This window comes from Podarcis liolepis, assembly GCF_965112155.1.
Source record: "Podarcis liolepis genome assembly, chromosome: 8".
Taxonomy (NCBI): Eukaryota; Metazoa; Chordata; class Lepidosauria; order Squamata; family Lacertidae; genus Podarcis; species Podarcis liolepis.
In genome coordinates this window covers 22,115,472-22,140,455 of record NC_139560.1, presented here as the reverse complement: position 1 = coordinate 22,140,455, position 24,984 = coordinate 22,115,472, and the positions used below count along the sequence as shown (strand labels likewise).

The 24,984-nt window shown below is 40.9% G+C and overlaps 1 long non-coding RNA gene across 1 annotated transcript; it reads right to left on the bottom strand.

Moving 5' to 3' along the window:
- Positions 1-19,048: 19,048 nt before the first annotated feature.
- On the bottom strand, positions 19,049-24,768 carry LOC310713236. The gene is made up of 3 exons (XR_014529127.1): positions 24,510-24,768; positions 24,096-24,325; positions 19,049-20,206 (listed from the first exon to the last, which is right to left on the bottom strand). It is a non-coding gene; the product is annotated as an uncharacterized lncRNA (long non-coding RNA).
- Positions 24,769-24,984: the final 216 nt, after the last annotated feature.

Sequence of the window (24,984 nt, the reverse complement as noted above, 5' to 3'; positions counted from 1 at the left end):
GCAATCCAAGGTTAACTATGAATAATTACTGTAGAATACTGTGCATATTCACCCATTTCCATCCTAGCCAAAATAATAAAATACTAGGATTTTGTTGCAAATATACTTCTTGACAGTCTAAAGATAAGAGGAAAAGATCATTTCAGGAGAGTAATTTTCAAAGTGCTTAAAAGAGATGTTTTTTAAAATACTTCTTCTTTTACTACTACTACTACTACTACTACTACTACTACTACTAATAATAATAATGTCTTTATTTAAAAGTGTGGGGTTTTGTATATTTCAGCCAGACAAACCCCACAAGGATTGTTACAGAACTCCTTTTTTAAACAATTATCCACAGTAAGTTTTAGAATGACAGATTACAGTGTGTTTGGCTATATCACCACAAACCAGGGTGGTTGTGTGACTGTAAGACATTATTGTATTAGAGGTAGACTGGGTAAATCTAAATCTTTTCAAGCTTTGGTTGAGTGGCTTAATTCCAGGACCTGAATTACATGTCCAATTTGAATTATGCTGCAAAGACTGAACACACTCCACGTTCAAAAAGTGCTATTCTAACTCCCACCCTCCAAGTGAAGATCCCAGCTTATTTTGACATTACTCAGGTGTCAAGAGATTCCCGCCCCCATACCTTTTCGTTCCAGAGATATTTAGGACAAAGATTTGTCTTTAACCTACGTACATTATCAGGGGAGGGGGGTGTTCACTGAGGACTCCATTTGACTCTTCTTTCCCTGAATGTGCTGTTTGCGAATGCCTTTGTGACACCCGTCATTCAAAACCGAACCCTGCAATCCTGCACATATTTACTCCAAAGTGAGATCCATTGAATTCAAGGGGGCTTAATCCCCAGGTAATTATGTATGGGATAGGCTGCAATCCTATATGCATATTCATAGAGGATAGGGCTCAAGATGGTTATGTACTAAGCTCCAATATCAGAGGCAGCATGTCTCTAAATACCAGTTACTTGGAAAGATGTAGGACAGAGCTACGGCACTCATGCCCTGAAATTTTCTAGAAGATCTCTTTCTATCATCTGTCCTCCCATGCAATGCAGAAAAAAGACAAGAACCGGAAACAGAACTTGAGGTCCTCGATTTTAACCAATAAGTGTATCTTATTAAAATGTGATGCAGAACAAAAGGAAAATCGACAGAGGGACAAGCTCACACTATTAATTTTCCCATAAAGCCATTTGTTTCATCATCAGGCAACATTGCTAGAAGAAACCTTTATCTGGTGATTATTTAAGAACACACAATTTTATTTGTAGTAAAAGAGAGAGAGAGAGAGTGAGAGAGTGAGAGAGAGAGAGAGGCAGGCAAAGATTGAGCTGTTCATGCATGACACTATAGTTGTTCAGGCTATGGAGGAATTTATCTTCCATCCTTCACAATAGAAAACCTGATTGAATAATTGTTGCAAGGAGACAAGAAAATACGAGTTAATATTAGTAGTTCAAAAGCTCAACAATTTTTTTTAAAGAGAAGAAACTAAATGAGGCTGCGATTGTGACACTGCAGCAATTTGCAATAATCACGGGCTTTCAGGTAGCAAGTCTTGCATCTAAGTGGAAATGAGCAATCAGGCGCTGGGGGGGGGGCAGAGAGAAAGTGTATCTATAATTTATGTTTTCAGTTTGCTATCTCAGTATAACCATCCCCTCCAATAAAGCAAGTGATATTTTGAATCTGATCGGGCTGATTACATTGGCAAAAGGAAACATTTCGATTTTTGCGTGTGCGGTTTAATGCCTGCTTGTTTGGCACTTCATTTTTAAACTTTCCATTGTGATGACAGCCAAGGGGGTAGAGAACCTTTCCTTAACGACGAAGCCATCCCTTCTAAACTGGCTTACCTTGTTCACTCCAATTAGATGACCCAATGCAAAAAAAAAAAAAAAAAAGCAATACAGGCAGGCTACATCAACTGTGAAAAACAAGTGCCTGTATCGCTTACTACTTGTCTTTTTAAAGCTGTATCCATAGCAGTGAACAGAGGAGTCATGGCTGCTACAGGTGACGGGTTCCACCCAACTTTAGGGGGCCCGGCGTGCATGACATCACAAATGTGACATGCCCGTGTGATGTCACACAACTGGAGGAGACCGAAAGGCCTATTGTGGTCATGGAGAGGCTAAAAGGGCCTGTTGTGGCCCCGGAAAGGCCCAACGGGGTCTGGCATAGCTGTGTAAAACCAAACTTGAAACATTACTGAATTTCTGAAACACTCTCGCCTGTCAAAATTAAAGCAGAATGTCTGAACACATTATGAAGTGCGCTGGTGAAACACTTCAATAATGTTCTGATCAAAATGGGACAGCTCAGTCAATAGAACATGGGACTCTTAATCTCAGGACCATGGGTTTGAGCCCAAAGTTACAATTTTTTTGGGGGGGGGGGATGTTCAGTAGGAACGATCAGTACAGGGACTTAAAATGACACTGCATGGTGGGGGATGCATTTAGTCATCCGACTTTATTCTGTGCTAAAATATGCCACAAACAAAGGGTAAGGAAGTACATTATGACAGAGGGGTCTGTATGACAAAGAATAAATGGACTGGCATCTCATACAAGCAATACTTTTAGCTGACTTTCACTGCATTTAAATGGCTCTATTTGTTGCTCGATTAGTATGTGAAATGTGAAAAGTACATGGATTAGAATGATTCTCAACAGACTATACACCATGTGTGTGAGATCTACCTTTTGCTGAAAATGTAATTACTCAAAAAGGTGGCCAGAATTAAATTCTAACTTTTAGATGGGTTGATGTTCTCTTATATACCAATGTAAATTATAAACAGTGTGTTCTAATCTGTGTGTTCTTTTATATACCAATGCTTTTTCACACAATGCTTTTGGGTGATCAATATTGTTTTCTTGATCGTAACTTCCCATGATTTGTGATTAAGAGACAATTTAAGGAATGTGTTCCTCAAAATGTCCACCTATCTAGTGCCGTTCATTTCAGTGTGTGTGTGTGTGTGTGTGTGTGTGTGTGTGTGTATATATATATATATTTTCTTGGTCTGGAGAGCACAAATGCTTTCTTTCCAAACTGGGATCTAAGTGTTGTTATTGAATAATTAATCTTTTCTGAAATCTGACCCCCCCCAAAAAAAATTCTTTAAGGGGTGCAAACTTCCAATGTCTTATGTCATAGCTGTGCTTGCTAAGTACAATAACACTGTGCCCCAGCCAAGGGGTTTGGATAGGCTACTTGCAGTTTACAGTCTTATTATAAAATCATGCAGTATAGGCAGCAGCGAATAAATGAAAATGCATCTAGGATGCCACCAGTTCTAATGTGCATCAGCATACACAGCACTTGGCAGGTAGGATTCTGATCCCTTTCTGGATCCACTTCTGATCCCTTTCTTGAGTTCTGTCCTGAGTAGTTTACCATTTATGAGGACTGGCTCTACATTGTGGGTAGGGGGTGCTTTGCCAACAGCTCTTGGGCAGACCCAGTCTTGCACCATCAAGCCCTCCTGGCACTGTCGTCTTACCTGTCATAAGCATTGGTGGGCAATAACAGCACTCTGATGCATCTGCCATTAAAATTTCCCACAATGCCCCTGAATGATGCAATAATATTAGGGGCATTGTGGGAAATTACGTTGATGGCTCTCGGACCAAGTTGTCCAACAGTCATCATATCAAAGGACAGGTTAAAAGACAGCTTAGGCCAATGCAATTTTTGGAAGTGACACCACAGATGGCACAAACACTTCCAGAGTGTGCTATATGTACAACCAGTGTCTATTTGACTGGTTGTGCAAGAAGCAAACAACAGTGAGCCTAAGTTCTTGTGAAGCTGAACTCAGTGCACTGTCATATTCACTTTTGGATTGTGAATGGTTGTTGCAACTGTTTAAGGACATGAGGGTTAATGTGAAATGTCCTATACAGATTTATCAAGACAACAGGTCCTGTTTGGCTTTGCTCGCTTCAGAGAGTTGCAAGCAAAGAACCAAGTACTTGCGGATAAAATTACATCGTGCAAGGGAGTGTATCCAGAAAGGACTCATTCAGGTGTCCTGCATGTCAGGAAACAAAATTCCTGAAGATCTGTTGTCTAAGGTTGTTAACAGAGAACAACTACAGGTTTATGTACAGCGGTTGCAGTTAGGTTGAAATACTGTGCCACAGGTTACATGGAAAGGGGGAGGATGTTGGAAATTTCCATTCCACCTTTTGCTGCAGACATGGCATCGTTGTGCGTCTCATGTCTGTTTACATTCCAGCACAGACTGCTGGGTCCCGTGAGCAGAACTTCCGCTCTGTGTATTGCTTTCGTTTTCAACTCTCTCTGAGAAGACGGTGAGGAGAGACGACATGTTTCTTTGTTCTGATTTATGTAAAATAAATCCGTAGTTTTAGTATATATCCACAGCCTCAAGCCTCTTCTATTGTGCAGTTTACTCTGCTACGTACAATGTGCTCGCCAGCTAGCTTGAGTCACTGATTTACGTCGGAGCCAGAGGTTGATGAATCTCCGCAACATGAAGTCTGAGAGGGATACAATCCTCCTGGGGCCTAGCCAGCTGGCCTTTCAACCCTCGGGTGCTGACAGAGTCGGCTGAGGGTTCTACTGGGGCACTGCACCCAGGCTGTGACCCAGGAATGCCTGCAGTGTGTTTTGACAGATTTGAGACAACAGAGGGAGGGAAGGGAGAAAATGAAGAGGCAATGGTACCAGTATGAGGAGGGGGAAGTGGTGTCATATAGGCACTCATGGAGTTAATATTTGCAACTTCCCATGGTGCTGTTATGCAATGCATCAGAATGATGGCCACCACCACTGCATCTGCTGCTGTGCTAGCATGATGTTCTGGATCAAGTGTAGTGCTATAGTTCTCATAATAGGATGCCCCAGGCTAGATACTTGCTTGCTAACCCAGCAGCGCATAAGATTGGTCCAACGGATGCAAACTTATGTACTGATCTGCAATGAATTGCTCCCGTTCGATAAAACGATGACCAATGCATGGATTATGTGAGGCTACCACACATGGCTGCACACAAAGCCAACAAGCGCATCCCATATTTGTGTCACTGTGTCAATGTTTTTTGAGTTGGCAAAGGCTTGTGCTCCAGTTTTATTAGCCTGTTGGAAAGAAATCTCATTTAGCCAGCATTTTTTAACATCTACATTAATTCTTTTAAAACACTGAAGTGAGTGTTCTACAGCTATGTAAAGAAACGCATTATCAAAGCATTAAGATATGATTAAACTGACATTTTCTTAAGAAAACGAAAGGAGCAGGAAAAAGCCATTCTAAAAGGACTGAGTGCTACATACTCCAGATATTATCTTCAGTGCTTACTCAGGGATCTTTAAAGAAGCTTATTACCAAGTACCCTAAGAAGACAAGTGCGGATGTGTACAGATCAGAGGAATGCAAGTTAATGCACCTGCCAGATTTTACTATCATACAAAGCATGTCAATCAGCACTCAGACCTTGCGTTTAAAAATATGTTCCCTCAGATTTTTCTCCTAGTAGTGTATCTTACATTACTATGTTTTTCCATTCTGTAGCTGTGCGGTGTCAGGAACGTCATAAATTAGGCGACTGGATACACATAACTACAATTAGTATGGATTGCCTTAATTAGACAGTGCTCACTGGTACAACCACTGCTGCATTTTATCAAGATGGACATACTTAAGGAAGCAGCTCACCAGGCGAGGAAGTTCTTGAAGGCAGGGTTAATGTTGAATGGTGTGTGATGAAGATGCCAACCTTGTTTCTCTGGGTCTTTGCTATATGTAAAGTCTTATTTTATAGAGCTATATCATATCAGATGATAATCATAGAACAATTGAATCATAGAACTGTAGAGTTGGAAGGGACCCTGAGGGTCATCTAGTCCAATGCCCTGCAATGTAGGAATCTCAACTCAATCATACACGACAGATGGCCATCCACCTTCTGCTTAAAAACTTCCAATGAAGGGCAGTCCATTACCTTTCAAGGAAGTCCATTCCACGGTTGAACAGTTCTTTCTGTCAGAAAGGTCTTCCTGATGTTTAGCAGGAATCGGGTCCTAGCTTCTAGAGCAGGAGAAAACAAGCTTGCTCCATCCTCCATGTGACAGCCCTTATGGCTATTATATCTCCTCTCAGTCTCTTCTTCACTAGGCTAAACATACGAATTTCCCTCAACCGTTCCTCATAAGGCTTGGTTTCAAGACCATTTATCATCTTGGTCACCCTCCTAACAAACACCTAAGAGTGCAACTACTTGTGGCTTGGGGATAGGTGTCAACAGGGACCCTAGGATAATGTAGACCTCCCAATCTATAGGCCGAAAGGGAGATCAAGCTACGGAGAAAGAAGTCATATGCCTAAGATCTTCCCTAGTTGATGGTGCAGCTTTCTACCACCATGGCTGCCCCACTGGTGATGTTCCACAGGCAATGGGGCTAAAAGCAGAGTGATGGGGCTGAGGCAGCCAACAATCTGCAGGACCCTAGGCTTCCTTAGTCCCCTAATATTGGAGGCAATGGGAGGGAACAAAAAAGAAAGAAGAAAGACACGTCCACATATTTTGCTGTGGCTGGTGTGAACTGGTAGGTCTTAGGAAATGGCAACAGCTCTGCAGCAACTCTCCCCTCCAAAGTGCATGTCCCATTGTTAGGGTTTAATTTAATCACTAGGTAGCATGTGATTAAGTCAGGAGTCTTCCATGACAGAAGACAACCAAGAACAGCAGGATTGATAAAATGGAACAATAACGGAAGGCCAGACAAGCTAATCAAAACTGGCCAAAAAAGCAAAGTTAGTGATAAGAAATGAAGAGCCAGCATCAATTTAACACAAAGGCCTTGCAAAATAACTTAGATTTAGCCTGCCTCCTGAAGCCAAAAGCATCTAGGGAGGGTAGTCCATAGTTATGGTGCCACAACTGGAAAGGTCCTAGTCCTCAACCTCATTCAGCAGGTAGGCTCAGGTTGCATATATGTGTAAATAAACCGTATATCATAAAGACACCACAGTTTCCACTATGCCTCATTCTGAAGAAACACAAACCCTGGGTAAGTGCCTAGAACTCCTGGAATCTTGCACCACTCAGAGATTAGGGTGACATGCAACAATACAAATTAATGCCCCCCCAGCTTTGCATTTTGTTTTGTTTACCTGTATTACAAATTAGCTGTATTTAAATAATGGATTAAATCAATGGAGTATTCTAACATCAACAAACTAGGGAGGCTCCATTTCGATTTAAAGATTATAAAAAAACAACAGGATCTATACAGACATAATGAGCTAGAGATTTTATCACTTTTAAAAATCATCTCTTGTAAAACACACATCCACATACAGTGCATTTTCAAAGGAAAAAAAGAAACGCAAACTCCTATCAGCAAAATCTAATGTCTAAAAGGCAGATTCCCCCCCCCCAATTATCTCAGTGGGAGAAATCCATTTTTTTAGCACTGCTTTACACCCATATGGATGGGTGTATTGGTGTATAGCTGCAGAACAACAAGCATCTCCCATACAAAACACTCAAGGTTTTGTTTTATATCAGGTTCAGTTTTTCCTGTGTTTTAAGAAAGGGGGGGGGGGAACAGTGGCCACATGTGCAGTTTTGGCATCTGACATTGCCAGTGGGCTTGGAATGAGCTGCTAGTTTGCAGCTAGGGTGCTTCCCTTAGAGAATATGGTATCACTTTTGCCTTGAACCACTAAACGACAGCAAAAAGAAGAGATTGTTATAATCACAATCTTCTTACAATGGCCTCTGCACAAATCACTTTAATTTGCAATTTAGATATCAATTAGTAGGATACAATCTGCACTGATAAGATATCCAATGGAAAGTGTTAATCCATTTGCTTTATGAGAAACCACTCCTGATTTCCTCCATATTTTTCATGGGACATAAGAAGGTGGTGTGGACCTTTGACACAGAGCAATGATCCAAGACTGATATGTCACGGGCTGGATCAACAATTTTTCGTTGGATTTGTTACTGCCATTAAGTATTTGTTGTTGTTGTTGCAAACATTGTACTAAATGCAACAGCAATATAGAGAGTGAGATATCTGTGAAAGCATAATACAAAACTCACAGACATACCACAATCACAGCAATCTCAAGTGGAGCTGACTCTCTGTTGCAGTGGTTCTGAAATGGTGTTCTCAATGTGTTGCCTGGGGCAGATGGGAGTCCAACAACACCTAGGCCATTACTGAGCGCCTGCTATCTTAGCGTGTTTTCACAGGTGAGGCTGAAAATAGCAAAAGTTTCATTTGTGTGTGCCTAAAATTTCTTTAACCTGAGTATGAAACCCACTTTGACCTTGATGCTAATCCTGTTAGACCTCAGCCTTCCTCAACCTTATGTCCTTTGGATGTGCTGGACTATAATTCCCAGCATCCATGATCATGCTGGCTGGGTCATTGGAAGCTGTAGTCTAGGGCACCAGGTTCTTTTAGACATTAACAGCTGGTTTTCTGTAACTTGATTCAAAATGGCTGGGCAGTGTGCATGTCAATGTAGGCAAGTCCAATTTGTGTGAGTCGTTTCAGTGGAGTCAATACCAAGGTCAGTGCTATTTATATACAACCTTTCCATATATAACGTTCAAGGCCGTTTATGCAAAAAATGACAAAAATTATCAGTAGTACAAAAATCAATAGCAAAAACAATTAATCTGCAGTATCTTAAAAAATAAAAGGATGCATTAAAAATTCATAATAAAGCAATTAGGCCTAAAGATCAAGCTACTAAATAAGAAGCCATTAAACAAGCCATCAAAACATAACTGCAAAAAACCAGTTAAGTCAATCGTGCAAGAAACCATAACAACCCCATCTTATTAGTTGTTAGCAACTTTTGTATGTGGAGTCCTTCAAGGCCTGACTTTCTCAGGCCAAGTAAAAATTATTTGCTTATTTATTCATCTGAAATATTTTTACCACACTATTCAGATGAAAATTACTTCCAGAGTAGCTTATAAAGATCAATAATAAGGTTGGCTTCAAACTTTTGACATAAAAGACATCACACAAAAGGAAAAGAGATTTTAACAGGGAGGGAGGAGAAAAGAAGCAAAACCACACTCTGGTACTTAGTTCTGCCCCTTGAGGCAGCAGTCTCACCCCACCTAATGACTGTGCCGGCTCTGCCAACGCTCTTAACAAACCACAGTCCCCAGGATTCTTTGCGGGAAGCCATGTGCTTTACAGTGGCACCTCTGGTAACAAACTTAATTCGTTCCGGAGGTCCATTCTTAACCCAAAACCGTTCTAACATGAGGTGCGCTTTCGCTAATGGGCTTCCTACTGCTGCTCTGCTGCTAGCGCGCGACTTCCGCTTACATCCTGGGGCAAAGTTCGCAACCAGGAGCATCTGCTTCCGGGTTAGCAGAGCTTGTTACTTGAAGCGTTTGTAAGGAGGACAGTACGTAACCCAAGGTTCCACACTAAATGTATGGCATGGATGTGATGTCAGACTTAAATGGCCTTTGCTTTTAAGGAAACTTGCCTAAGGGCGCCTTTCTTCACAGTCCTGTTTCTCATGCCCTTAATGCTTGCAAATGAAAACAAATAAACAAACCCACAATGCCTATGTCAAGATAGATTTAAAAGGATATTTAGTGACCTGTGCAATTGCAACCAGGAATTTAATCAGGTAACAATTTTAAAAGGATTGTTCTCATCGGCTTCATTACCAGATGGATGCAGTATCAGGAAAGCTATTTTCAATAGTTCATGATCATGGATGGCCTTTTCTGGGACTCCAAACTTTCTTGACCTACTCGTAATTTTGCTCACACTGTGAAGGTTGAAATGAAAAGTGGATTGGGGGTTGTTGTTTTTAGGTATTATGATTGTGCAGATGTTTAGGAGGCCATCTTTCGATGCCAGCAATGTTGTGTGGATGATGAAAAAACAAAAACAAACCCACATGCGAGTATTTCACAATAAAAACTCATCTGGAAGTGCCCTTGCTTCAGAACTTAAAGGGTAAGGGGAATTCTGAAAGGAATTGTGTGGCTATATGCAAGAGAATAACGAAAATACTAAACTCTACTTCTGAGTTAAGCTCTGTCCGCATCACCCAGGTTTGTACAGAGTGGTAAGATATTAAATGAGAATAAGCTAGTTCTTTTAGTAACAAGGTTTCGCAAACTGGCATACAGAGGCAAAAGCAATCAAGCCATTGTCCCCAAAGGGCTTAATCAGCACATGCTGACCTGGGATTTGGTACGATGATATTAAAACGCATGTAATAACTGAAGATCTTCATTAATCCTTATGCGATTGCATCAAATGCATTTGGTGGGAATGGATGGGACCAAGAATGGCAAGCTTGGTCCACAGTAGCCCATCTATTGAGTTGCTCTGCTGCTCAAGACTATGGTAATTGATAAAGGCACACAAATACATCATCTCTTTGCAAATCTGGCTATAAAGTTACAGCCTGTTTAACCCATCACTGGCTGCTGTTGTCTGCTGACAGCCTGTGTAAACATGACTCCCGGATAAGCTCTGGCTGGCTCATTGTGCTACCGGTGGCAGCTTTCCAGTCTACTGCAGAATAGAATTGATCTTCTAAAGTTGGGTGGATGTGGTTCAACCTTTGCCAGGCAGCAAAGATACTCCTATAGCACTGCATGCTATTGCTTCTTTGGCACCTGATTCAGAAGAACAAGGAGCATAAGATTTTGCATCCTAAAGGGCCAGGAATGTGCTAGAACAGGAGAAACCTGTGTCAGTATTATCAGCTGGTAAACGGTCATCTGCATTCACCCTCACTAGTGTATTTATGTGGGGCTTAAAAGTTCCCAGCTGCTCTACTGGGGCTGAGAGTAGAGAGGAAGACAGCCGTAGGCTAGACTGAAAGGAATGTGATAAATCTCTAGTATCTGAAGGCAGCAAAGGAACCTCAGCCATGTGATACAGCAGCTGGTGTTCAGCATCTACCTTCCACATTTTCTCCTTTTCTTCATTAAAAACACACCCTAGGGCACGCTAACAAGAAGAAAATGTTGGCACTAGTGCTGACATTGCAACAGTGCAGTAGGACCATCCATTGTGATACGCTGCTAGACTATTTTCCAGAAACCAACTATTCCTGTGCAATCTTGTCCAAACCTTTTGAAAGTATGTGGGGTTATTCTGGGTTCACGCTGGAGTGTTGGGACTGTTCTGCTTAGCAAGGGTAGTTAGCAGTGGTGTGCGGTTAGTGGACTAGGAAGACTAGGCTAGTCCCCTTAATGTTCCCCTGGAGCCTCCTTCCCAAAGCCTGGAAAGCTTCTGCCAGGCTTAGGGATGGAGGCGTGATGTTCTGATCAGCCCTCCCACCGACTTCCCAAAGTCCAGCATCCTGTCAGAGGCCTGGCACCCCCTTCTCAAAGCCTGGGAAGCCTTTGCCTGGCTTAGGGAGGGAGACATGATGCTCACGCTCACAACGCCCACCCCCCATCACCCTCGCAAGCTGGTGCCTCTGACCCTAACTGTTCCCCTAGGAAAAAAATTTACTGCATGCCACTGGTAGGTAGCAGCAGCAGAAGTAGGAAGAGTAGGGAGCAATGGCACCAACAATCAGAAAAATTCAAAAATGTCTTTTCCTAGTACATGGAAATTGTAAAGCTTAGGATACATTTAGCTTATCACACCAGAATAGAATCTTGATGTGTCTTCAAGGCTATAGTGCCCTAGAAGTGATGACAGTGGCTCGTGACAATGAAGAAACATTTTAGTAATTAAACTTGTATAAATTCCCACCATCTGTGCCTACCACAAAGGAGACAATGGCCTTTTTCTGTGCTGTTGAAAGTGCATAGTCTCACATACACACACACACCATACACGATACGTTTCAGTATTCAAAACAATTCAAAAACCATGGCCCCAAACCCCAAGTTCTAAGTAGTGGATTCAATATAACAGACAATGCTTTCTGCTTTGCAGGAAATCCGCAGGAAACAATAACTATGTGCATGTTACACGAACAGCATCTAAAATGTAAAGTGCATTTAATTGTAGCATATACATGTTCCATAGGGTCACATTCAGATAGCAAGTGTTCCATGCTGAAGAATGGATGAGCAATTTCCATTTCCCTCTAACTCTAAATATTTTGTATAACACTCAAAGATCATATTGACAGATACCGCGTTCGATTAATATGCTCCATTTTGCACCATTTACATTCCATGTTAATATACCCACATTTCTATAAAATGTATTTCAAGACCTGCTAAAAAGAGGGAAAATAGACACACTTTAAGCAGTTTACAAGAGACAGATCATTATCGCTTACAAAGGAATGGAAACAGAAAAGCTGTAAATAATAAGTTCTGAATAGGAATGACATAAACAGCCTAATCAATGTCTTCCAGAACTGGCAAGTGACACCGCTTTGTTTTTTGCAAATAAAAACCTTCTTAACATCACAATATAAACCATTATCTCTGCAGGCAAGGTATATTTAGAAATGTACAAAATGTACATTTCCTGCCAGCCACTAGATCAGTAGGTGGAGATCTAAAGTCATGCAAATCTTACAGTAAATGCAGGCAACCAATTTCTAATTATTCCATATCAGCAGATTTGCGAGGAATATAATTTATTAAAAAAAGAACAGTTTATGATCAGCAGACCTTAGTTATGACTGTTTAGGAATTCAGTGCATTTTGATCTAATCACAAAATCAAAATATTCATGAAACACAATGATATCTCCCCAAAGCAGCCGGGCAGCCATTAATTTTGAAATTCGGGTAATTTATTAACACTTATCTGTAGCTGTAAAAGCTTACCTCTGTGTTTGTAATACGGCTAAAAGTGAAAGCAGTTTTAAAACTGATTCCTAATGATTTATAATGGTTTGCTGTAATTTGAGCCAGAAATTCAATTAAAATGTATGTCTAGTTTTGTTTCAAGATCTTTAGTTAAAAATTCTATTAAAATTCTATTTCCTTCTTGCATTAAATGTATTTGTTATCTGCATATACAGGAAATATAAGAAAATTCTATCATTTATTCCCCAGAGACTCCCAACGCCTTTAAGACCATTCATTTTTATTTCATAACTCCCCTCTGGCACTGTTTGGGATTTGGATGCTGCTTAACAAGAATACCTAGGAGTTATGTTATTTTTTCCATAAAGAGGAAAAACAAAACACCAAAAATCTCCCCCCCCCCAAGTGCTCAAGCATTACCCAAGGGGCATTTATCAGTTCATCAGAGAAGGAAAAACAAATGAAGTTATCAAGCACTTTAATAGTCCTAATTATAATGTTTAGTATAGTGCCTCTCTACCTATAAGCTATAAATTCTTGCAGACTGTATTATATAACCTGACCATTAAAAAGCTATCTTCCAATAACTGCTTATCTTGTGATCCAGCTGCAAATTAAACCAAAACGGCTTTCTTTTTTATTTTCTAAAATGGAACTGATCTCAGGGGTCACTGAAGTTCTACAAAGGTAGGAGAAGTTTCACGTTATGTACTGCAGGAGTTACGTCTGACGGCACAAAAACTTTGAGAATGTACAAGTTGACAAGCTTTCTTTACCCTGTCCAATGGTATCTCAAACAGCAAGTGATTCAAGGGAGGAAGTTCCTTACAAGGGCTATAAGAACATTAGACATATTAAAACGACTGTGTTATTTAATTTGTAGCTTGTACTGGTTTTTATTGATGTTTGATATACTTTGCTTTTGTGGTTACTGCTGCTTTGGAGGAGGTGTGATTCATAAATACCCTGAATTAATAAAAAAAAGATCACTCTGCACTAGGACACCATACCACTAGATTAGCATGTGAGCAGATGTGCAAGGCAAGGTGATTCTATGATCCTCCTGGAAGGATCCTGCAGCTTGCAGAAATACAGGCAAACTAGTATCTTCCCCTCACTCAACAACTTGCTGATAATGTTGAAGGAATAATAAGCACAGTAACAAAGGCAAGCATAGCAATGTTGTAGCTCCTCCATGATTTAATCCCACCACACAACTCCTTTTAGCACCCAAACGTTTAAAGCCTCAAACACCTTGTAGAAGCATTAAAGCTGAATGACTGCTAGCACTAATAGCTTGTGAACACTGATTGGCCCAAATAAATGTATTATTTTACCCATCCTTCTTTAGTGCAGCGATAACCAATGTGGTGCCCTCCAGAACTTGTTGGACTAGTTCCCATCATCATCATCATCACTAATGGCCATTCTCTTCTGTTTTAGCAGCAACAGCACTGGGTTGCAGGAATGTAGCTCCATCCGCAGTAGATAGAGGTGCTGTAACTGGAACAACCAGGAGCCATGATTTATTGCTGTTCCTCCTTTACTTGCCCTCTTGACCCTTACCTATCTTGGATATTTTCATGGAAGTGGCTGGGGCAGTGGGTGGGTGGCCAGGTGGGTTGGTTACTGAATCTTTGAAGGAGTTTGTGGTACATTTGTTCCTGGGGGGGGGGGGGGATCTTCCCTGCGGTACTTGGCAACTATCTCCCAGTCACTAATACCTCATTTTGAGCCAAGATGCTCAAAGAGGATCATGGTGATTCAGCTGCAGGCACTTTTGGAGGAAACCAACTGTCTCGACCTGTCCAGTTTTAGGTTCAGGCTTGGTTTTGGCATGGAATTGGCCTTGCTTGCTCTGATGGATGACCTTCCGCAGGGGAGAGACAAGAAGGAGTGTGACCCTGTTTCTTCTTCTTCTAGATCTCTCAGCAGTTACTGACACCATTGGACAGTCTCTGTGAGTTGGGGGTTGGAGGTACTATACTACAGTGGTTCTGCTCCTACTTGCATAGTCAATCTTAGAGAAGGCTATGTATTTACACCTTGCAAAGCAGTTGTGGGGTACCACAAGGCACTGTTTTATCTCCAGTGCTATTTAACATCTATATGAAGCTGTTGAGAGCAATCATCAGGAGAATTGGGGCACAGTATCATCAGTATGCTGGTGACATCTAACTTTGTTTCTCTGTTTAATCTGAGCCAGGAGAGGCTATGCACAAGCGGAACCAGTGCTTAGATGCTGTGGTGGACTGGATGAGTGCCAACAAATTGAAGCTGAATCCCATTAAGAGATTGTATGTGAGTGGTTCCAAGGTTCTGGCCTTGCCATGGCCTGATAATTACTGGCACACAGAGGCCAAGTTTTTTATACTGGTAGCACCACTGTTATAGAACACACTCCCTGCTGAAATGCATGAGACCCCATGTGTATTGGCATTCTACTGGCTTTTGAAGACACACCCGCAAAATTGCTGCCCTCCAGATGTTTTGGACAGCCAGACTAAGTTGGCTGGGGCTAATGGGAGCTGTACTTCAGAAACATCTGGAGGGGCCCAAATTGATTGGTGAAGGCTCTGAGCTAGACATATTGGGGCCTCACATTGCCCTGTGTAGAATGACACGGTGTCCTACAATACAAAAAGATTCTTCAGCTGCCCAAGGGTTCTGTAAAACATAGTTTGAAAACCATTGTTGAAACCTTCTGTATGCTACGTTTATCCATTCAGTACCATTCGGCTAGCACTGAATTTGTAAGTTTCTTTGTTAGGTGGATGCCCTGGATAGCCTTGAAAATGAATATATATTCTTCTGACTTAACTCCTTAGATTCTATATTTCATTGGTAGATAATACCTAGTCTATACTATATGGCAGATGGTCTTGATTTTATTACTGGTGGGCCATAAGCCTAGCCTCATATTTTTGTCAGGTTAAAAGAATATATTCAACCACTTGCATTTCATAGCTATTTCTCCCCAAACGAAAAATATTGTCCCGCTAGAAAATATCTATTCATTCACCATAAGTCATTCCTTGCAAAATAAATAATTCTTTTCGTAATAATTTTTGAAGTGTTACAAGCATCTTATATCAGTCTTTGAAAAGTTATGAAGGAATTTCAAACCATGAAGGTCTTTTGCTTCTGTCATCATGATAAATGGGGTTTACACAGAGTGCAAATCAACTCTTAACGTGAAACTGAAATCCTGTGATGGATTGGCAATAGGAAACTCATATGTATATACTGACTTGGACAGAGATTTTTAAAAAGCACCTATTAGCTAAAGCCCTTAATGTTGCAGCGGTAGGCTTTCTTTCCAATAGGTACGATGTTATAGAATTAATCCAGTAGTGTTGACTTTCCTAATGTTATTTCCATGTGCTGTGTGAACCCTAATTATTAGCTCTTTTCCTTCCACATCGTAATGTCCTTACCACAGCTAGCATGTTGCTTCTTGAACTGAGAATTAAAATATTTAGAAACAGACATTATTCTGAATTGCTGTTACATAAATAGGTGCTACTAAATTATCTAAAGCATTTAATTCCATGTGCATCAGATTTACAATTATTTTTTAACACAACTCCTTGGGATGGTTTTTGTTGGGGTGTTACTGGCACTCATATTGTGCTTTTGATCTCAGACCCTTCAGAGCAGATTTGAGGTGATTACTGTGGGCTGTAGGGCAGAAGAAAGGAAGGAGAAGTCTTGTTTTATGAGGGAAGTTTGCTCCATTTGTTGACAGACACAACTGGATGTTACATAGTATTTATCACTGAATATATTTTAATCAGTTTGTGTGTTTCTTTTAAAAAGGTGCTCGTACTCACTATGAAGTTGTTACAGTAGGTACCACACTTTTAACATTCGGGGGGAAATTGTTACGGTACTGTGTACCCCCAGAAAAAAGCACTGATTTTAATGTTTGTATCTGTCTCTCTTTAATATTCTACTTGAATGCAGGATCTTCTCCTATCTCCAACCATATTGGGGTTTCTGAAAAAGTATTCCAGTGAAACCCTGTGTTACAGGTATCTGCACATAGTTGCAAATTTGGATGTTTATGCACAAGGCATTTGATCTGGGCCTTCTTCAGATCCAACTAAGGAGATGAAGAAAGGTTGACAGGGATGAAGTTCTCTTCCTTTTCTGCTAGTCTTCAAATTGTCATGTGTGTATCTAGCTGACATTAATAAATCATGGTTGGGAAGCCTCAGTCGGACCCCTCTATCCAGCTCGGGCCACATACCCTTTGCTGGCTGTGCTCTGCAACCTTCCAGGGTGCTTTCCACTGGAAACCCTCTTGTTTACCTAGATCAGGCATAGGCAAACTCGGCCCTCCAGGTGTTTTGGGACTACAACTCCCATCATCCCATGACCACTGGTCCTGTTAGCTAGGGATGATGGGAGTTGTAGTCCCAAAACATCTAAAGGGCCGAGTTTGCCTATGCCAGACCTAGATAGAGGGTGGAGAGATGAGGGTGGGTGTAAAAATCTCTGTCTTTTGCATGGCTGGAATGTAACTTACTGTACAAAGGTAAGAGTCACATTCATTGCTCCGCCCACTTTTGCCTCTAGCCACACCCATCATTGGCATGTGACCCCTGAAAGGTTGCTCATGAAGGACTGGCCCTCAAAATGAAAAGTGTTTTCAGCCACTGCAGTAAATCAATATTGCATATAAGATTCTTTTTAAATATTGCATTTCACATTCTTTTGGTGTAGTTACACACCACTCATTTATAGCAACAAAAAAAGTTTAGTGGCTAGAAGTAAATTATGCAAACCCCATACCCCAAGTCTATTTTGTTAGCAAAGCCTAGTAAAATGCTGGTTAAGCCTAGTTAAGTCACAGCCTATTCTATGAATGGAATTTCCCCAATAACTGCATTAGGAATAGAAACTAGGATATTGAACTGCTGAAAGGATTTAAGAGAATATGACTCAAAAAGATCACCTATAAATTTAACACCACTTACTTACTGAAAACTAAATTGCCATCAGTGGGACTGCATAGCAAGTTTAGTGTGTTTAATTACATGAGTAGAAACTGCACCCATTCAGGATGTGGCAGTAATTCTAGGTACTTAGAAGATAGCTCCACTGAAACGGGGGGGGGGGGGTTCAGTTACACGTAGATTTGCTCAGTATTGATGGCTTTGATCAGTATATTCGTAGGGGAAAGTTGTTGCAGTATTTTCTGTTACATGTTTGCTAAACGGCATGGATTTGATCCAGCAATGCCGTTTCATGCATATAAACCAACATTTTCCATTTTTAGCAGCAGGATGAGAAAATAATCCATGTGTCTATGGAAATCCACCTGCCATAGACAGCAATGGGAGGCTTGTAGTTTGCAGATTCCTTTCCTGGAGGGTGACCCAAAACTCTGCTCAAAGGGTACAGAATTCCAAGGGGCCACCTGAGCACCTCTTCTGAATTCTCAAATATTGCCTGATGTGCTAAAATATTTTCATCAAGGTTATAGTTTCACGAATTACGAAAAATGTCTGATGTGCTTTTGAGCATAAATGTGTATATGGGCTTTTCCGCTACTGCACCCTGAAGGCAGTCTGGTTAACTTAGCTACTCCTTGAATTATAACTACACATTTATCCATAGACAAGGTTGTTCAGTAATTTCTTTTTAAAATTCTGTTATTTAATATTAGAAAACGGTGTGATTGAATGAATGTGTTGCGCTTCAGTGGCTTACATCTCTCAGTGTGAATGCACCACTGCATCTAACAATCCAGAGCATGCTTTTATGAGCTGGAACTTCTGAAGATTCAATTTCTGTAATAGTATCTCATCACATGTGTTCTGCGAGCTTCTTTACACTTGGGCAGAAGAATGCAGGATTTGGGGACTCAGGTTCCTTCAAACACAGGAAGTGCCCACCACTTGTTGACAATAATCTATGTCACATTTATCACTATGTCAAGTAATATCACAAAATTTCCTAAATAGCCAAAGTAGGTAATATTTCTCAGTGGTTTTATATCAGGGAAGAAGAAGAAGAGTTTGGATATGATATCCCGCTTTATCACTACCCAAAGGAGTCTCAAAGCGGCTAACATTCTCCTTTCCCTTCCTCCCCCACAACAAACACTCTGTGAGGTGAGTGAGGCTGAGAGACTTCAAAGAAGTGTGACTGGCCCAAGGTCACCCAGCAGCTGCATGTGGAGGAGCGGAGATGCGAACCTGGTTCCCCAGATTACGAGACTACCGCTCTTAACCACTACACCACATTGGCTCTCAGGTAAGCCTGTGACCATCCTGTTGTTTTTTGGACTCCAACTGCCATCATGCCTAGCCATCACGGCCAACCGTCAGGGATAATGGGAGTTGTAGTCCAACAACATCTGTAGCAACACAGGTTTCTCACCCCTATTTTATAATTAAGACATTATTATGACACCCATTTTCAAAATACCTGCATGCCCTACTCTGAGTTCTGTGCTGCTCTCAGTCATCCCATTGGAGAGAGTGAAGAAGTGGCACTATTAGCCAGTTCTGTCTCACCCCGACCTTAGTGACTAAGTTTGACATTAAAAGCATGACAGCTGTGTACAGAACTAAGTGCTGTAGACATCTTAATAGCTTCCTCTGCCCCCCAAGCCAAGGCCTTGGTTTAAATGGTTAAATGTATGGCACCACTCATAACCTGACGGCTTTCAGCTTTCACTTTGTATAAAATGAAATGCTAAATTACAGCTCAGTTTAATGTTACTAATTTAGTATTCTTAACAAAAGAGGTAAAAGATCAAAGCAGTGCCAGGAAAGATCACAAACATGCTGATACTGAGGAAGAGTGGGTTGATACTGAGGAAGAGTGGGTTGATATGTTGCATAAAGTACCCAAATAGATCTATGACATAGGCAAACCATGAACAAAGTTTCCTTTCTCTATTATATAATATTTTGATTTTAATTCCTCTCTGGTGCTTCATTTTATTTTTGCCTTATTTTTATATTATTACATTTTGCTTATAACATATACTTTGCATATAAATGAGACAAAACTACTACTATCTCATTCATCCAAATATACTGTAAATGAAACGCCTGCATTTGCTTCTGGTAGTATCTGGCTTGAGTTATTCCCAGTGACTTTCCCTGCCTCTGATGAACTACTACACTACTGAGAATATTTGGTTCAAAGGACTGGATTGTTACTTCTGGGAACTGGGTGAGACAGGAGGTACAGCTGAGGGGAAATAGTGCTGTTAGGAGATAGGAGACGGAATCAAGGGTAGGAAACCTTTTTAATTCCAAGGGCCACATTCCCTCATGGGTAGTCTTCCAGGGGCCACAAACCATTGGTGGGCAGGGCCAGAGGCAAAAGAAGGCAGAACGGTAGGTGGGACTCTTACCTTTCTACAACAGGTTACATTCAGTCCTGGGGCTGGTTCCTGAGGTTCCTGCAATAGATAACAGATGCAATAAATTTCTACTCATGCAGATGAGTCTCATAATGATACCTAAATCCTTTCTGAGGGAGATTGTTCACCAGCATCCATTATAGCTGCTTTTGCCCCTGGCCGTCAAAATGATTCTGGAGGCATCTGTTTATTTGCTCTTATTTTAACAGATGCATATTACAGAGCTGGATTAATAAACCCACTAAAACCACAATATTTGAAGCACATTTTAAAAAACTCACATACAGTGTGAAAACTTTTGCTTGGGGGCTGAGGTCAGTGGCTCCAAAGGTCTGAAATTAACAGATATTCAATGTGCAAATGTTTTGGTTTTCTTAGAACATACCACATCTTAGAGTATGATATATCATGCTCAGTCTGTGCTCTGTGCAAGATGCAAGAATAGACAGGTGAAGAAGGAAAGAACATGTGGTGTTTGTTGGTGTCCTGATGTAGGCTTTTATAGAGAATTCCTAGAGAGTGTAGCTGTTCCATATATGCTTGTTTCTTGCCATATTAACAACGGCTTTGTATTCTTTTTCTTCTTTGCTCTTGGTAAACTTTTGTTGGTGCTCAGAAATTTGAAATCTTTTTCTAGCTCTGGAAAAGCCAAGCTAGTAACTGAATTTGGTAGCTCTTGAATTTAGAGAAAGTAAAAAGGGAGCATGGAAAAAGAAAAATATGGGGTCTCACAAAAGGGTTAAGAAAGCAATAAAACTTTTCTGGTGTATAAGAGAGGATGAGAGAAAAAGAGAAGAAGACTTTTCCAGGAAATCATATGATACGCCTGCAATCAAGTCAAATAGGTTAAAGGCTTGTTATGCTAGGATTAACACACGATAAATACATCCACTGAATTACACGAAGATCTATGGGATGATTACGTATAAAAATTCCATGTAATGAGATGTATTTATCATCAAAAGGTCTGTGGCCTTTAATAAAATGTTACAATAATTATCACACAAACGTGAAAAGTCAATAGAGGTACAGATGCCTTGTCTTTATTCCTTCATTGTGATTGGATTAATTTCAATGCCTCCAAGCCCTACTGACATTTAGCCTTCAAGAAGGAGGACTGGTGCTAAGGTTGCAACCTCTCAGCACGCTCTCTTGACTCGTCTTTTTTCTTTTGGATACAAGTCCCACTCGTGACCCCTGGAGTCTGTGTAATCTCACTTGACAACACATGTATAAATTTGTGCAATGATTCATGCATACATATTCCATCGGCAATAGGTAATATTTATTATTTAGTTTGTTTTTTTAGGAATCAACCAAATGCACACCCAGACAGCATATGCATAACAACAATTACAACCAAATGTTAAAATGAAAACCCCTGACCAAGTTTCATGAGGTTTATAGGTGGATGTTGGAGGCACATTTCCAGTCAGGGAGTTACTGAAGCTGATGTCCATCATACTGTGTCTTACTTATTGCAATAGTAGTTAAGTTTCCATTGGAATCCACAAACTGTATGGAAAATAGCGGCATCTTCCTCATGCCCCTCCTAAGCCTCCCGAGGTGCTGTCAGCTAATTTGAAAGTGCTTTTGGGTTCTAGACAATCAGCTGTTGAGTAGGTAGGATGCATCATCACTTTTTAAGATGCTGAAGCCTGGAGCGCTCTCTTCATTTCATGCCCTCTGTGTGTGGTATCACGTCAAGCCAACCTGTAATTGGTCACCGATGCTTTCAAACTGTGTGCCGTTTTATTTAATCCCTGAACCAATCTTAGTAACCCTCACTGAAAATTTAGTATTTTTTAAAAAATGAATCATGCAATACCAAACTGCAAGTTTCATAGGACAGGTTTCACTGGATCCACCCAATCTGACATCCGATACACTGCTCTGATACCAGAAAGGGAAATCTGATGGTGGAGCTTTCCTGACAACTGCTATTGGCTCCTCCTAAGTTCTGGTCCAACTGACACTGGAGCTCTGTTGGTAGGGCTAAAAAGCAGACACATTAGGGACACTCCAAGCAACAGCGTAGATTTACAGGATGCAAAGCTGCCCTGGGCCCTGGCAGTCCCCCACCCAGATTGGTGGGAAGTTTAGTAGAGTGGTACCTCGGTTTAAGAACAGTCCGGTCTAAGAACGATTTGGTTTATGAACTCCGCAAAACCAGAAATAGTGTCCTGGTTTGAGAACTTTACCTTGGTGTAAGAACAGAATCTGAACAGTGGAAGGGCACCGGTGGCAGGAGGCCTCATTAGGGAAAGCATGCCTCGGTTTAAGAATGGTTTTGGTTTAAGAATGGACTTCCGGGACGGATTAAGTTCGTAAACCGAGGTACCACTGTACTGGGCATGACTAAATCTCCTCCACTCATTTCCCTCTCATTGCTTCCAGCTTGGAAAGGTGTGAGAGAGGATTTGCATTGCGGCTTTGCATTACATAGAACCATGCTATATGTCAGGAGTACATATTTTTGAGAAATGATGTGCTGTGCTCTATAAGAAATAGGAATGCCATTTTAGTATCACTACTACCACCTGTGACTTCAGCTGCTGTGATTAAACATTACATGTACATATACGTTGGTGTCATGCTTTCTCCTGAATCCTGTACTGTACTCCTGTTCAATGACATCTGCAGTGATGACATGTGGTAAGCAGAAGAAATTAGACTGTGACACATAATTGAGAGAAGAGAGATCAGAACCCCCAGCAGAAAATTTTGGGCAGGGCATATGCGTGCACACGGGTGTGCGATCTTGATTCCTGCAAAGCTGCAGAACAAGGTCTTTGTGCCGTTAGATGTGACATCATGGTGTAATAAAAAGATAAGAATGCCACATATACTTACATAAGAATATTGTTGACCTCAAGGTCTCTATGACAGTATTTGACCTCAGTCAAATAATAATAGGGTGTTTGACTAGTCAAGGGATTTGTAACCTAACCTTAATATGTTTCCTTTGCTTTGTGACCTTGATTTTAGTGTACGTGCAACTATTAATATGTTGACTTTGCTCTGTGATGGATACATTAGCATATTATGGAAGGATGTATGTTAATTATTTTCCAATTATTATTTTCCAATGATTATGTTTCTTTTTCAAAATGATGATAATAAATAAATTTTAAGAATGGAAAAACTTTTTAAGAAAATCTTTTTTTACTTAATAGTTTCAGATAAGTTGCCTTTTTCATTCACAAAATTGATTTTAAGTTTTCCCTGTCTCCTAGGATGCCAAACCAATAAAAATATTGTCCTTGTCCATAAATGGCAAAAGAAGTTTTGCTACAACCCCTTGTTTGGAAGTATAAAAGTCTACAGTGCGCTCCACATAAAGGCAGCTGCCTGTTTTGGAATTTACAAATAGGCTAATTTTTATCAAAGGTTTTCCTTTCATGTCCTTTGACTACTAAGCTATAAGAGTTAACCAAAAGATAACTAAGCATTAACCCGTACTGCAGTTTTTATCTCCTTTGGCAATCCCCCTGGGTCTTCAGCTAAGTACATTAAATGGAGCATAAATCTTTCAGTTGTTTTCATTAAGTCACATATTTAGAATACATAGCCCAGTTTATTTGATCAATTGTAAAATATTAGCTGCCGCACTGAAGATTTGTGACATGGTTTGTAACAAGTGAACAAACGTTTCTGGAGCAGGCTGGAGAAAAAAAGTCCTGGGCTGCATGGATAAACTAACAACAATTAAAGTTTGGTGTATTAATGTGCTCCCCCCTTCAATATTCTTGAAATATATACTCAAGGCAACTTTGAAGATAATTCTAATATCAGCTTAATATTCTTTTCCATTTGTACTTCTCACTTTATCAATTCTGTGTTCCTTTTCAGGCCAGGCCTAAAACCCAAAGCGTATTGAAATTCTAAGAAAGACTAGGAGTGTTTATTTCATCATAAATAATGTGACTTATTTTTCTTACCTTCTCTGTCCACATCACAGCAATCCTGGAAGAGACCTTATCTGACCTGCTGTAAAGGGAACCCACATTTCCCAGGTCCAGACTAAGCAGGTTTGCAAATTGACTTCCAACACAACCAAAATGGCTTCCTATAAAACCCATTGCTGTTGCACCATAACACAAATGTGACTTCCAGAGAGCAACAGCTGAAACTACACTAGTGTTGAATATGTCCGTCCTGAAATTAAAACACAAATATATTTCTTTAATGCCAGTGCGCTGCCCAAGAGTTATTCCAGAGTGCATAAAATGCATTTTGAGGGAAAGTGTTGCCTTCCATGGAATGCTCTTATTTCCTTATCTATATCTTATCTTTCCCCCATTTCTTTTAAAAAACAACCATCTTCAGTCTATTTACATACATTTAAGTAGTTTAGGCATAGTCTGATTCTTTCTGTTTTTCTTTTCTGGCGCGTCATCCACACTTCTGCTTGTCCAGTGCTTTCTACGCATGGGTCAGAGCAATTTTGCCTACCGCTTTCCCCTTGAAAACCCGCTTTTTAAAGTGCTAGGTAAAGGTAAAGGTACCCCTGCCCTTACAGGCCAGTCTTGCCAGACTCTAGGGTTGTGCGCTCATCTCACTCTATAGGCCGGGGGCCAGCACTGTCCGCAGACACTTCCGGGCCAGCGCAGCACACGGAACGCCGATTACCTTCCCGCTGGTAAGCGGTCCCTATTTATCTACTTGCACCCGGGGGGGCTTTCGAACTGCTAGGTTGGCAGGCGCTGGGACCGAACGACGGGAGCGCACCCCGCCGCGGGGATTTGAACCGCCGACCATGCGATCAGCAAGTCCTAGGCGCTGAGGTTTTACCCACAGCGCCACCCGCGTCCCCT